The sequence below is a fragment of the Ranitomeya imitator genome, chromosome 6 (genome assembly GCF_032444005.1).
Source record: "Ranitomeya imitator isolate aRanImi1 chromosome 6, aRanImi1.pri, whole genome shotgun sequence".
NCBI lineage: Eukaryota > Metazoa > Chordata > Amphibia > Anura > Dendrobatidae > Ranitomeya > Ranitomeya imitator.
This window is the reverse complement of record NC_091287.1, coordinates 51,259,010-51,271,531: the sequence shown is the minus strand read 5'-3', so window position 1 is coordinate 51,271,531 and position 12,522 is coordinate 51,259,010. Positions and strand designations below refer to the sequence as shown.

Here is a 12,522-nt window from a genome sequence, read left to right as displayed (position 1 = left end):
AGCATATACAAGTCACGCATGGGATGGTTGGCTTATGGAGGGTGAAGGCGGTCTTTCTGGACTCCTGGATCAGCTGAGAGGCCGCTCTTGCATGACCACTAGCTAATATGTATATGTACAGAGCACTCGTGGTTGTCAGAGATGCCTCATACCCAAGCTTATTCACGTGTCCGAAAAATCACTTTTGTATGCAAGGATCTCTCCTGGAGTAATGGTGTCCACAGACATAGCATTTTCTGTTGGCCCAAATCTTGACTCACACTTAAACATTTTATCCCCCATGGGTTTATTTGCACAGTATTGTCAAATTGCTGGGGAGGTTTTTTGTTGTTGTGTGTTTATTTTTTATAGGGTTGCCTAAGGTGTTATCTTCAGGCGCACACCATTCCCCCACTTCTTGCTTGCCAACAACTGGTGCACTCTTAAAGATTGACAATTCAGGACGAAGGAATGGCTTTTCCCTCTGCGACATTGGAGTAGCACAGGGAGCACTGAAGCTTGCCGGATCCAGTGTCCTTGTCTAGAAAATCGATCACCTCAGAGGTAGCTGGTAACCCAGGTGATGAGCTGTAAACTACGGAATTTACAAATTTCTCCATTCTTGAAAGTGAGGATTTTTACAATTGCAAAGTTGCTACTTTTTACAATCAATTTGCAATTTCCCCATACCAACAGGTTGAGACGACAATCTAATGTGTATGGGGCCCTGACTCTCCCCAGTCGGAAACATTTGGATCTTGGTGTCTAGTATCTAAAATGTATGGGAGGCCTAAGACCTATATCCGTTTTGGATTGTTTGGTTACCTTTTTATTAACACTTCTGTGTGCACCTCGTGACTAAAGTCTATAAATTATAATTGTGGATTGTTGGGAAGTTTTTACCATTGATTATGCTCATTTACATCGGGTGAGTGTTATCACTAGTGATGGGCGAGTGTACTCGTTGCTCGGGTTTTCCCGAGCACGCTCAGGGGTGACCTCCGAGTATTTATGACTGCTCGGAGATTTAGTTTTCATCGTGGCAGCTGAATGATTTACAGCTACTAGCCAGGCTGAGTACATGTGGGGATTCCCTAGCATCCAGGCAACCCCCACATGTACTCAGCATGGCTAGCAGCTGTAAATCATTCAGCTGCCACGATGAAAACTAAATCTCCGAGCAGTCATAAATACTCGGAGGAAAACCCGAGCAACGAGTACACTCGCTCATCACTAGTTATCACTCTGCTCACTAGCCGCTTCACTTGCTCCGGCAGTCCGGGCACATCTGTGGAACGCATGGGATGACCTTTCGTACTACTGTATGGCCAATGTAATACTCCCATCATTAAAATGGTCTGCAACTCAGGGGTCAAGAGTCGAACCCTGGGGTCATGGTGGCTCTGAAAGTAATAGGGGTTATCGATGATGAAACTCCTTTTAACATCTTTTTACAATTTTAATTTTGTGATCCCTTGTACGTTTGGATAAATCTGCAGTGTAATACAGCACCAGCAAAGAAGTGAAGATTTTCACAGATCTGTATGGAAATTGACCTGTGGTATGGATTTTAGATCTGCGGCATGTCCATTTTTTGCAGTGCATTACACTCTGTACAACGCATACGTAACTCTGGTGGATTTGCAGGTTTTTTTTTTTACTTTTTTTACGCTTTGAAATGTTTGTAACCTTATTTGGTGAACAAATTGGCACAATTGACAATATGCCCTTAAAGAGTTGCTCCACTACTTTTGTATTCATAGCTTACCTTGAGGATAGGTCATCAGTATCAGATTGGTAGGGGTCTGATGACTACACCCGCCATTTTGACCTAATGAGAGTGGATCTGTGATACAAAACGGTATCCACCAGTAAGTTGATGGAGCTGTACTGCATTCATCTGCCATCAGCCTTTATAACCGCTGATCGTTGGGGTCCGGCACCCCCCGCCAATCACATAACGAAGACCTATCCTCCTGATAGGTCATCGGTATAATGGTTGCACAAGCTGGTGGGTGAGAGGGTAAAGAATCCCACAGCTACAGTTAGGGCCAGAAATATTTGGACAGTGACACAATTTTCGCGAGTTGGGCTCTGCATGCCACCACATTGGATTTGAAATGAAACCTCTACAACAGAATTCAAGTGCAGATTGTAACGTTTAATTTGAAGGGTTGAACAAAAATATCTGATAGAAAATGTAGGAATTGTACACATTTCTTTACAAACACTCCACATTTTAGGAGGTCAAATGTAATTGGACAAATAAACATAACCCAAACAAAATATTTTTATTTTCAATATTTTGTTGCAAATCCTTTGGAGGCAATCACTGCCTTAAGTCTGGAACCCATGGACATCACCAAATGCTGGGTTTCCTCCTTCTTAATGCTTTGCCAGGCCTTTACAGCCGCAGCCTTCAGGTCTTGCTTGTTTGTGGGTCTTTCCGTCTTAAGTCTGGATTTGAGCAAGTGAAATGCATGCTCAATTGGGTTTAGATCTGGAGATTGACTTGGCCATTGCAGAATGTTCCACTTTTTGGCACTCATGAACTCCTGGGTAGCTTTGGCTGTATGCTTGGGGTCATTGTCCATCTGTACTATGAAGCGCCGTCCAATCAACTTTGCAGCATTTGGCTGAATCTGGGCTGAAAGTATATCCCGGTACACTTCAGAATTCATCCGGCTACTCTTGTCTGCTCTTATGTCATCAATAAACACAAGTGACCCAGTGCCATTGAAAGCCATGCATGCCCATGCCATCACGTTGCCTCCACCATGTTTTACAGAGGATGTGGTGTGCCTTGGATCATGTGCCGTTCCCTTTCTTCTCCAAACTTTTTTCTTCCCACCATTCTGGTACAGGTTGATCTTTGTCTCATCTGTCCATAGAATACTTTTCCAGAACTGAGCTGGCTTCTTGAGGTGTTTTTCTGCAAATTTAACTCTGGCCTGTCTATTTTTGGTATTGATGAATGGTTTGCATCTAGATGTGAACCCTTTGTATTTACTGTCATGGAGTCTTCTCTTTACTGTTGACTTAGAGACAGATACACCTACTTCACTGAGAGTGTTCTGGACTTCAGTTGATGTTGTGAACGGGTTCTTCTTCACCAAATTAAGTATGCGGCGATCATCCACCACTGTTGTCATCCGTGGACGCCCAGGCCTCTTTGAGTTCCCAAGCTCACCAGTCAATTCCTTTTTTCTCAGAATGTACCCAACTGTTGATTTTGCTACTCCAAGCATGTCTGCTATCTCTCTGATGGATTTTTTCTTTTTTTTCAGCCTCAGGATGTTCTGCTTCACCTCAATTGAGAGTTCCTGTGACCGCATGTGGTCTGCTCACAGCAACAGCTTCCAAATGCAAAACCACACACCTGGAATCCACCCCTGACCTTTTAACTACTTCATTGATTACAGGTTAACGAGGGAGACGCCTTCAGAGTTAATTGCAGCCCTTAGAGTCCATTGTCCAATTACTTTTGGTCCCTTGAAAAAGAGGACGCTATGCATTACAGAGCTATGATTCCTAAACCCTTTCTCCGATTTGGATGTGGAAACTATCATATTGCAGCTGGGAGTGTGCACTTTCAGCCCATATTATATATATAATTGTATTTATGAACATGTTTTTGTAAACAGCTAAAATAACAAAACTTGTGTCACTGTCCAAATATATTTCTGGCCCTAACTGTATATATGATCCTATGGTGTGTGACCTGCAGAAATACCCTCTGGTTAGTGGTATAGCTTGAAGCTTATGGGCCCCAATGCAAAATCTCCATCCGGACCCACAACAAACCCAAGTCTTTACTGGTATTGGTCTTTTCATACGTGCCTAAGAATATTGATCATGGGGATAAGCATCTATCATCTACATATAGTACATTTGTGCCCTAATGACATGGCAGGAAGAGGAAATGTGTATTTTGAACATAAATACATACATATTCATGTTTCATTACACTTTTCAATATGGTCAATAATGATAATCTTTTATTCATCAAATCTCCTGCTTTTTTAATGTCTGATATTGACTTCAGTATTTCATGCTGTATGTAGATGCTGTCCGTCCTGGGCTGTTACTAGGTCAAATGTAGAAAGTAAAGCAAGGCAGCTATGTAATGCTGCGTGTAAGGCTTTCCTACCTTCAGTTTCAGCAAAAACGCTAAATCCTCCACAAAAACACAAAGCTAATTAACAACTTGAAGTTTCTGTTCTGTTTCCGTTCCAAAAACTCAGCAAAAAGGCTGTATTCATGTAGGGATGTGGACGGTCTTACCGTTTCTTCCCCTGAAGACAACAGATGCACTATGTGAATACCGTCCTGCGGTTTTATTTGTGAAAGTAACGTATGTAATGTATTCTGCTAATATACAGTATACGGTGTTAATGCATAATGTGAATTTAGCATAAGGATAAGTTTAGGACAGCATAGAATATAGGACAGGTTAGCATGTAGATAGGAAATGGTTATGGCCAGGACTAGCTCAGTGGGTGGTCATTAGTGCTGATAAGAAGGGGGTCACTTCTTGGTTAGAGGGAGTTTAGTGTCAGACAGTGAAGTGCCAAGTTCAGGTGGAGTGGGCTGCTAGGGACAGCATGGGCAGTAGGCGGACAAATGGAGATCCTTGGACATTCCAACAACATCTGGAGGCTGAAACCACCCTGATGTAGCAGAGCTGGAGTTCTTCGTGGGACAGCATCACATAAGGATTATTGTCGGACAGGTGAGGAATATGGTAGGTTATTATTTTTACGGTAATAAATGGGGGGAAAGTCAGGTAGTATTTATTTCAAATAAAGGACTTTATACTCTGTGTGTCTTTATTATATTTTACTATGGGCATATTAATGGGGGGTATCTCATAGACTCCTCTTCATTACTAACCCCTGGGCTTGATATCAGCTGACAATACAAAGCTGACATCAACCCAAATACTACTACTGCACTTGCCAACGCATCAGGGCAAGTGGGAATAGCAGAGGCTGAACTCCAGAATTGGTGCATCTAAAGGATGTGCCATCTCTGGGGCAGCTGATGTTTTTAGTCTGGGAGGGGGCCAGTATCCATGGCCCCTTAGCCTATTAATAATAGCCCACAACTTTCTGCCTAGCCTTTGCTGGTTATTAATTTATAGGAGGGACCCCAAGTCATCTTTTGGGGGGTGGTCCCCCATTTTAATACACAGTAAAGGCTAAAGAGACAGCTGTGAGCTGATATTAATAGCCTGGGAATCTCAATGTTTATTACCCTGTTCCCAGGCCATAAACACCTGCCTCCAGCTGTTCGCTTTCCATCAACTAGTTGTTAAAAATTAAAGGGACCCCATGCCATTTATTTAATTACGAGCTAAATACATGTACAGTAAGCACTGATATATATATATATATATATATATATATATATATATATCTCATCTATATTTGTATCTAAGATAGCTTTATCAGTTACTAAACTAGCTTGAAATGACAAAGAATTCCTGTATGTAACAGCTGATGTTAAAAATGCATTGCATGCGGATACTAGGTGAGAAATATCACATTGTACTCGCATGACACTCGTCCTACTTTTCAGGAGCAACAACGGACCGATGTTCTTTTTTCCTTTCTTTACGCTGATGAGTGTGAGTGTAATGTGATTCGATTTGTAATTATGCCTGAAGAAGGAGCCTCTGTGCTCTGAAAGCTTGCAAACATTATTTTCTGGTTAGCCAATAAAGGTATCACTCTGAGAATACTTTTGCCATTATTGGGCAGAAAAGTATGCACATCGATTTTTCTGGCTAATACGGTACCGCAATATAATTTGTTATTGTACAAAAATCCTAAAAACACGAGTTGTTGGTGGCCCTTGAGGAGCGAAGTTGTTCATCCATGCTGTAGATTGACGGCTGCTCTGTATATAGGCAGATACATGTCAGCAACTAGAATGCTTTGGAGTTTCATCTCCCTCTGTTGGCTGCACATTTTGGCAGGAAATGTGGTTGTGGATATTAGGACAGCCTTGATGATAATCCAGTTCTCTTACAGTACTTATCGTGAGCGTTTCTCTGGTCAGTATTTCCTTACAGTCCGGGAGAAGGAAGAAGAAAGACTTTGCTGGCTATGTTCTAATTTTTAATATTGATATGTAACAATACACCAGCCATATATTTGTATGGTTTTTTTGTTAGATTGATCCTACACCACTCCAATATTTAGGGTGTGTGCACGCATTGCAGATTTACCTGTGGAATTTTCTGTGCAGATTCTGCATTTCTTGGCAGAAAATGCAGGTAAAAATTGCGTTTTTGATGCAGATTTTCATGAATTTTTTTCATGCTGATTTGTATGCGTTTTTGAAAGCTAAATAAAGATCTATTATTGAACAAAAAAAAAGAATTGAGAGTTCAGCTGCATTGAAATACATGCAGCCGCATGCTCCGGTCTCGAGTGCCAGTGATAGTGCCAGGTATTGATGCGAGAGACTCGTGTGAATTTCTCCCAATTGTGACCCCGGCACAACACAACACAATATCTGTTACATTTGTAAAACAAAAATTGAAAAAGAAAATGGCGTGGGCTCCCACTCAATTTTCTGCGCCAGAGAGGGAAAGCCAGCAAGTAGGGGCCGATGTTTATAGCCTGGGAAGGGGCTAATACCCATGGATCTTCCCATGCTATGAATATCAGCCCGCAGCTGTATATTTAGCATTTACTGGCTATGAAAATAGGGGGACCCTCCCAAAAAATGACGTGGGGTCCCCCTATAATTAATAGCCAGAAAAGGCTATGCAGACAGCTGCGGGCTGATATTCATAGCCTAGAGAGGGACCCTGGATATTGCTTCCCCCCCCCCCCCCCCCCCCCAATTCTGGCACTTAGTCATCTTTATTTTTTTCTGCCAATCCATGCGACGCCCTTGATCTCCTGGGGAAAAAGGAAAAAATAATAAACCAACGCAAATACTCCCTTATCCGACGCAGTCCATTTAATATCGAGTGTCTCACGATGATCTCCCCTATAGAGCTGTCACATCAGGAGAAGTGGAAAATTTAACCGTGCGCACTACTAGAGAAGGGCTGCTAAGGACAGGTTCCCAAACCATATAGATTAATAGTAAGAGACCTAGCACTCAACTTTAGGTAAGATGCAGCAGGAAAAATTTATTGAGACAAGCGGTGGATGCCGCGTCGGAGAGCACTGCAGCTCAAGGAATCTTCCTATTTGCTCATAGCAGGTTTGCCTACAACAACCACGCTGAACTAATTTTGATATATTAACTGATGAAGGTCACAATTGACCGAAACATTTTCTTGTATTTACTACAATAAATTTGTCGTGCTGCATCTTACCTAAAGTTGAGTGCTAGGTCTCTTACTATACATCAGGAGATGTGACAGCTCTATAGGTCTCCAGTGACACACTGACAGGAGACTGGCTCCTGCAGTGTTATCAGTGAAGGTTCAATGGCCTCTCCCTTTACAGCACTGCTGCGTGAGAATTTTCCCACGCAGCAGTGCCGCAAGTGACAGTATGAACTATACTGTACTCACAGCGGTGGAGGGATACAGTGCGGAAGAATACCTTCCGTCATTATATCCCGGAGCCCCTGGAGTGCGGTCACATCGGCCGATGTGACAGCTTTACACCGGAGATCGGCGTGGGACACTCGTTATTAAATGGATTACATCGGAACAGGGAGTATACTGTTGGTTTATTATTTTACTTTTTTTTTTTACAGGTGATCGATGGGCTTCGGGGACTAGGTGTATAGTGAGTATGTACTGTATGTCTGTTTTTTTTTTTGTTGTTGTTTTTTTACACTTGCACATAGTAGTCGGATGATGGGATTACTGCTGTCCCATCATCCGGCTAGCTGTCACTGTAGCAGGCATAGCCGGATGGGACTAGTAGTCCCATCAGACGATGCCTGCCTATGTGCGAACACACACACACACACACAAACACACTCCTCCCGATCTGCAGCATTTCTCGCAGGCACATCCGTGGCAAATCCACAGATCTTTTTTAAACCTGCGGTTTTGCTGCAGATTGGCCTGACACAATGGAAGTTAATGGGTGCAGAAACGCTGCAGATCCACACAAAGAATTGACATGCTGCAGGGAAAAAAAATGCTGCGATTACATGCGTTTTTTTTCTGCAGCATGTGCACACCAAATGTCAATTTCACATAGACTAACATTGCTTGTGTGCTACACTGTGGATTTGATGCAATTCCGTGTGTCCAAAAATGCTGCAGATCCGCATCAAAATCCGCAACGTGTGCACATAGCCTTCATGTGACTGTTTCTAATGTGCTGCCTTCTATTGTTGCTTCCTCGTCTCTGGGATTGGTGCCACTTTTTCTTCTTCTCAAAATTGGCCTCTGCATACTGTAGGCCTGGGTAGCGCTATGGAAAGTCTGAACCATGACTCCTGCGTTTCCCTTGCTGTTGGATTGACCATGATGACAGTGCAGTGGCAGAGAGGAGAGGTTTCAATCAAACTTTGTACCATGCTCCTCATGCTTCTGTGCATGGTTTTAAGATTACTCATGCATAATCTGTATTATCCCAATGTGTGCCCTGCAGATGTAGTCATAGTTTGCTGATGTATAGGAGACAAACTACAGTAGTCAGCAATGATCACTACAGTGTATGGAGCTGTTCTGGCCCATTCTCTGTATATAGCAGAGCACTGGACCTCCACAATCTCATATAAATGACTTATCCTATGGATAGGCCACAGGTACGGACTGGGGATGAAATTCAGCCCTGGCATTTGAAATCACACAGGCCCATGTTGTCCCCGTCCCCACGAACCAGATGGGATGTATTACTAGTATTACCCTGGATGGAGACTTTTTACAAGACAAATATGTCTAATGATACCGGTGGCCTACTGGGGTAAGTGACAGAGTCTGCAACTTTGTGCTCCATCACAGCTCTTTAAAAGTATGGGTGTCTTCAGAACACCAATTCTGTTAACAACGTAACAGAGAAGGCAGCCCATAACCAGACAGGCCCTTCTGGCGTTTGCCAGATGGCCAGTCCTGCCCTGATAGGCCAATTATATGTAAACGCTCCCCATATATATTGGACTAATGTCAGCCGGACCCACACAAAGGTTTCAGTGAGTGAGGCAGGGCACACTAGTCCAGGTCCGCCTTCTCCTGACATTTCCCTGCACTGCTCTAGTTGATTGACAGGTCTATCCCCTATGTACGGTATATATCAGGAGGGATTTGTCAGTCACTTGGAGCGATGCAAGTATAAGCCAGCCTGGGGCAGCGCTAGTTTTTCATTTCAGTCCCTGGCCAAATCTCTAAACTATGATTTCTCTGAAATGCTCAAGGGTTTCTCCGAAACACATGCCTAGCTGCAAACATGCAGGTCATTCTGTTCCAGAAGCACATTTCAAATGGCCCAAAAACCTTTTTTACCTTGCCCAATGTGCTTAACGAGAGTCTGACAGCATAGTACTGTGCAAACCAAATTCAGGTGCTCAGTGCACCATGGTGTGGCCAGTGCACCTTCCCACGTACCTGGTTTTCCTCTATCTTGACCCTTTCCTCTTCTTTGATTGATGGCTCTGGCTTTATAGGAGAACAGCGATAGAAAGCAAGCAGGCGGGAAGGTGCACTCAAATGTTTGGCCACACCATGGTGCACTGATCACTTAGACTTGGTTTGAACATTCTGTGCTGACAGTCCCTTTTTAAGATCCCTGTTTGGGTGGCATTTTATATCTACTGCTCAAGCAATGTGGGTTAATGTTCTTGGTGTGCTGCAGCAACGATGCAGGTGTCAGCGATCGGGCAACCACACTGATGAGATGGAGCATCTCCGCAATCGGGCACGCACAATGTGCCATGTACTGTGTGCGCCCGACCTCCATCTCTACAAAGGTAATGTGCAAACTGTGCCATAGAGCCCACACACTCACACACAGCATGTCCACAGAATTTGATTTCTGCTTCTTCATCTGTCCTTCTCCACGGGCCTGTTGTGTGTTGTGTGCATGAAGCCTAAGGCTGTGGTTGTGCTACTACTTATCATAAACTATGTTTGTTTTATAATTCAATCTCGGGGAATAATTTTATTTTTTTTTTTCAAAATGCCATATCCTACACATATAACTCTGCCGCACTTTTCTGAGACCCTATAAGGGCACATTAGACGAGATATCACACTCTAATCTAAAGTGACCACATAAGTGCAATTTATCACTGTGGAGCCTTGGCCTTAAAACATTAATGCAAAATATGGCAACAACCTGTTCTACATATTGGAACCATACAGTGTAAGGCCGGGTCCAGATGGACCTACGGTAATAAAGTCCAGGCCAGTCACGTCTGCAGCTCCTGTGGGCCTGTACCCGTTGTGGATGGGTACAGGAGCCACCTTATGTTACGTGCAGTAGTCTGGTCTACAAAAAAAGGAGCCAGCCAGTGCATGTTGCAAATTGGATATGCGCCCACGTTGAGCAAAATGTCTGCACCATTCTGCATCTCTTGGCGCACGTTTTTGCTGCATTTTTTTTATTGATTTGAATGATGTCAATGGTGAAAAATGCAGGGAAAGAAACCGCACAGAATTGACATGCTGCAGATTATTTTCTGCACCAAATCTGCAAGTCAAAAATACTCAACGTGTGCACGACACTTCAGGTTTCTCAGTATGTGCACACGTTGCAGATTCTCTGCGGATCCGCAGCGTTTTTTGAGGTGCAGAAACGCTGCAGATCCGCAATTGATTTACAGTACAATGTAAATCAATGAGAAAAAAAAATGCTGTGCACACTTTGCGGAAAATCTGCTGCGGAAATGCTGCGGTTTAAAGAAGTATCATGTCACTAATTTTTTGTGAATCTGCAGCGTTTTTGTACCCATTTCATTATAGAAAATCACAGGGGTAAAAAACGCAGCAAATCCGCAAGAAAACTGCAACAACAACGCACAAAACACGCTGCAGAACCGCACAAAAAACGCGACAAATCCGCAGGTGTGTTTTCTGCCAGGAGAGACAGAATCCGCAACGTGTGCACATAGCCTCATTCTCTTCGCTGGCATCCGACTTTGCATCAGGTTATGGCACAAATCCATGCAGGAAAAAAAAGCGACAAAAACGCACCAAATCTGCAACGCTTGTACATAGCCTAAAAGTTTTGTATAACTTCCCCGCAACCTGTAAGCTTGGGAACACTTTTTTATTTAATTTAATTTTGTATCAAGGAACATTGTATATGAAGAGGTTTACAGAAGACAGGGAGGGTGGTCTCATTCAGAGGAATCACTGAATAGTATGTGTATCTGTGTATTAGAACTTGTTTCTTTTATTAGAATGGATACATCGTACTTCTTTCAGCAAAGATGAAGTCCTATGCAAACAGGAAAACCTTTCCTCTCATGAGGAATTATCACAGCATTCTGCCCCTCTCACGCAGAATAAAGAATCCGAATCTAATTCTTGGCGAAACATAAAAAATGATCCCCAGTGTAGGAAAGCTTGGATATTGCTGGATGGTCCAATCCCGATTCTTCAGTAGTGACTGGTAGCCTAGAGGCCATTGTAGCTGTGGCACAGCATTGGAAGTTTCAGGCTACATTCACACGTTCAGTATTTTATCATGTACTTTTCCTCTGATTTTGTTCCACTTCTGATTTTGGCTTGCAAATTCTGAAGGTGTGATTGTGGGCTAATACTGAAGATGGGGCAGAGAGGAACAATTTTTCAAAATTTTCCTCAGTCTAAGGCCGGGGTCACACTTGCAACTGCAATGCGAGAAACTCCCATGAGTGTCTCGTCTCAATACCCGGCACTGCCGGCGGCGCTCAGGACCGGAGTGAGCGGCTGCATGTATTTTTATGCAGCTGAACGCTCCGGTCCGAACCGCAGTCGGCAGTGCCGGGTATTGGGACGAGAGACTCGTGCAAATTTCTCGCATTGCAGTTGCAAGTGTGACCCCGGCCTTAAAATGGGTTTATTCTTTTGATGGCCCAATGCAAAAGTGAGTGAAACTAATTACCCCTTTTAACCCCTTCCCGACCTTTGACGCCACGTAGGCGTCATGAAAGTCGGTGCCAATCCGACCCATGACGCCTATGTGGCGTCATGGAAAGATCGCGTCCCTGCAGATCCGGTGAAAGGGTTAACTCCCATTTCACCCGATCTGCAGGGACAGGGGGAGTGGTAGTTTAGCCCAGGGGGGGTGGCTTCACCCCCTCGTGGCTACGATCGCTCTGATTGGCTGTTGAAAGTGAAACTGCCAATCAGAGCGATTTGTAATATTTCACCTATTATAACGGGTGAAATATTACAATCCAGCCATGGCCGATGCTGCAATATCATCGGCCATGGCTGGAAATACTAATGTGCCCCCCACCCCACCCCACCGATCGCCCCCCCAGCCCCCCGATCTGGCCGGTACACTGCTCCGGCTCCCCTCCATCCAGTGCTCTTGTCCGCTCCCCCCGTGCTCTTGTCCGCTCCCCCCGTGCTCCAATCACCCCCCGTGCTCCAATCACCCCCCCTGCATTCCGATCCACCCCCCCGTG

At 44.0% G+C, this 12,522-nt stretch overlaps 1 protein-coding gene across 5 annotated transcripts in view; it reads left to right on the top strand.

Annotated features, from left to right (window-relative positions):
* Positions 1-12,522, top strand: part of EPC1 (enhancer of polycomb homolog 1) — a 218,719-nt gene that overhangs the window by 101,554 nt on the left and 104,643 nt on the right. The gene's annotated exons all lie outside the window — the stretch shown is intronic.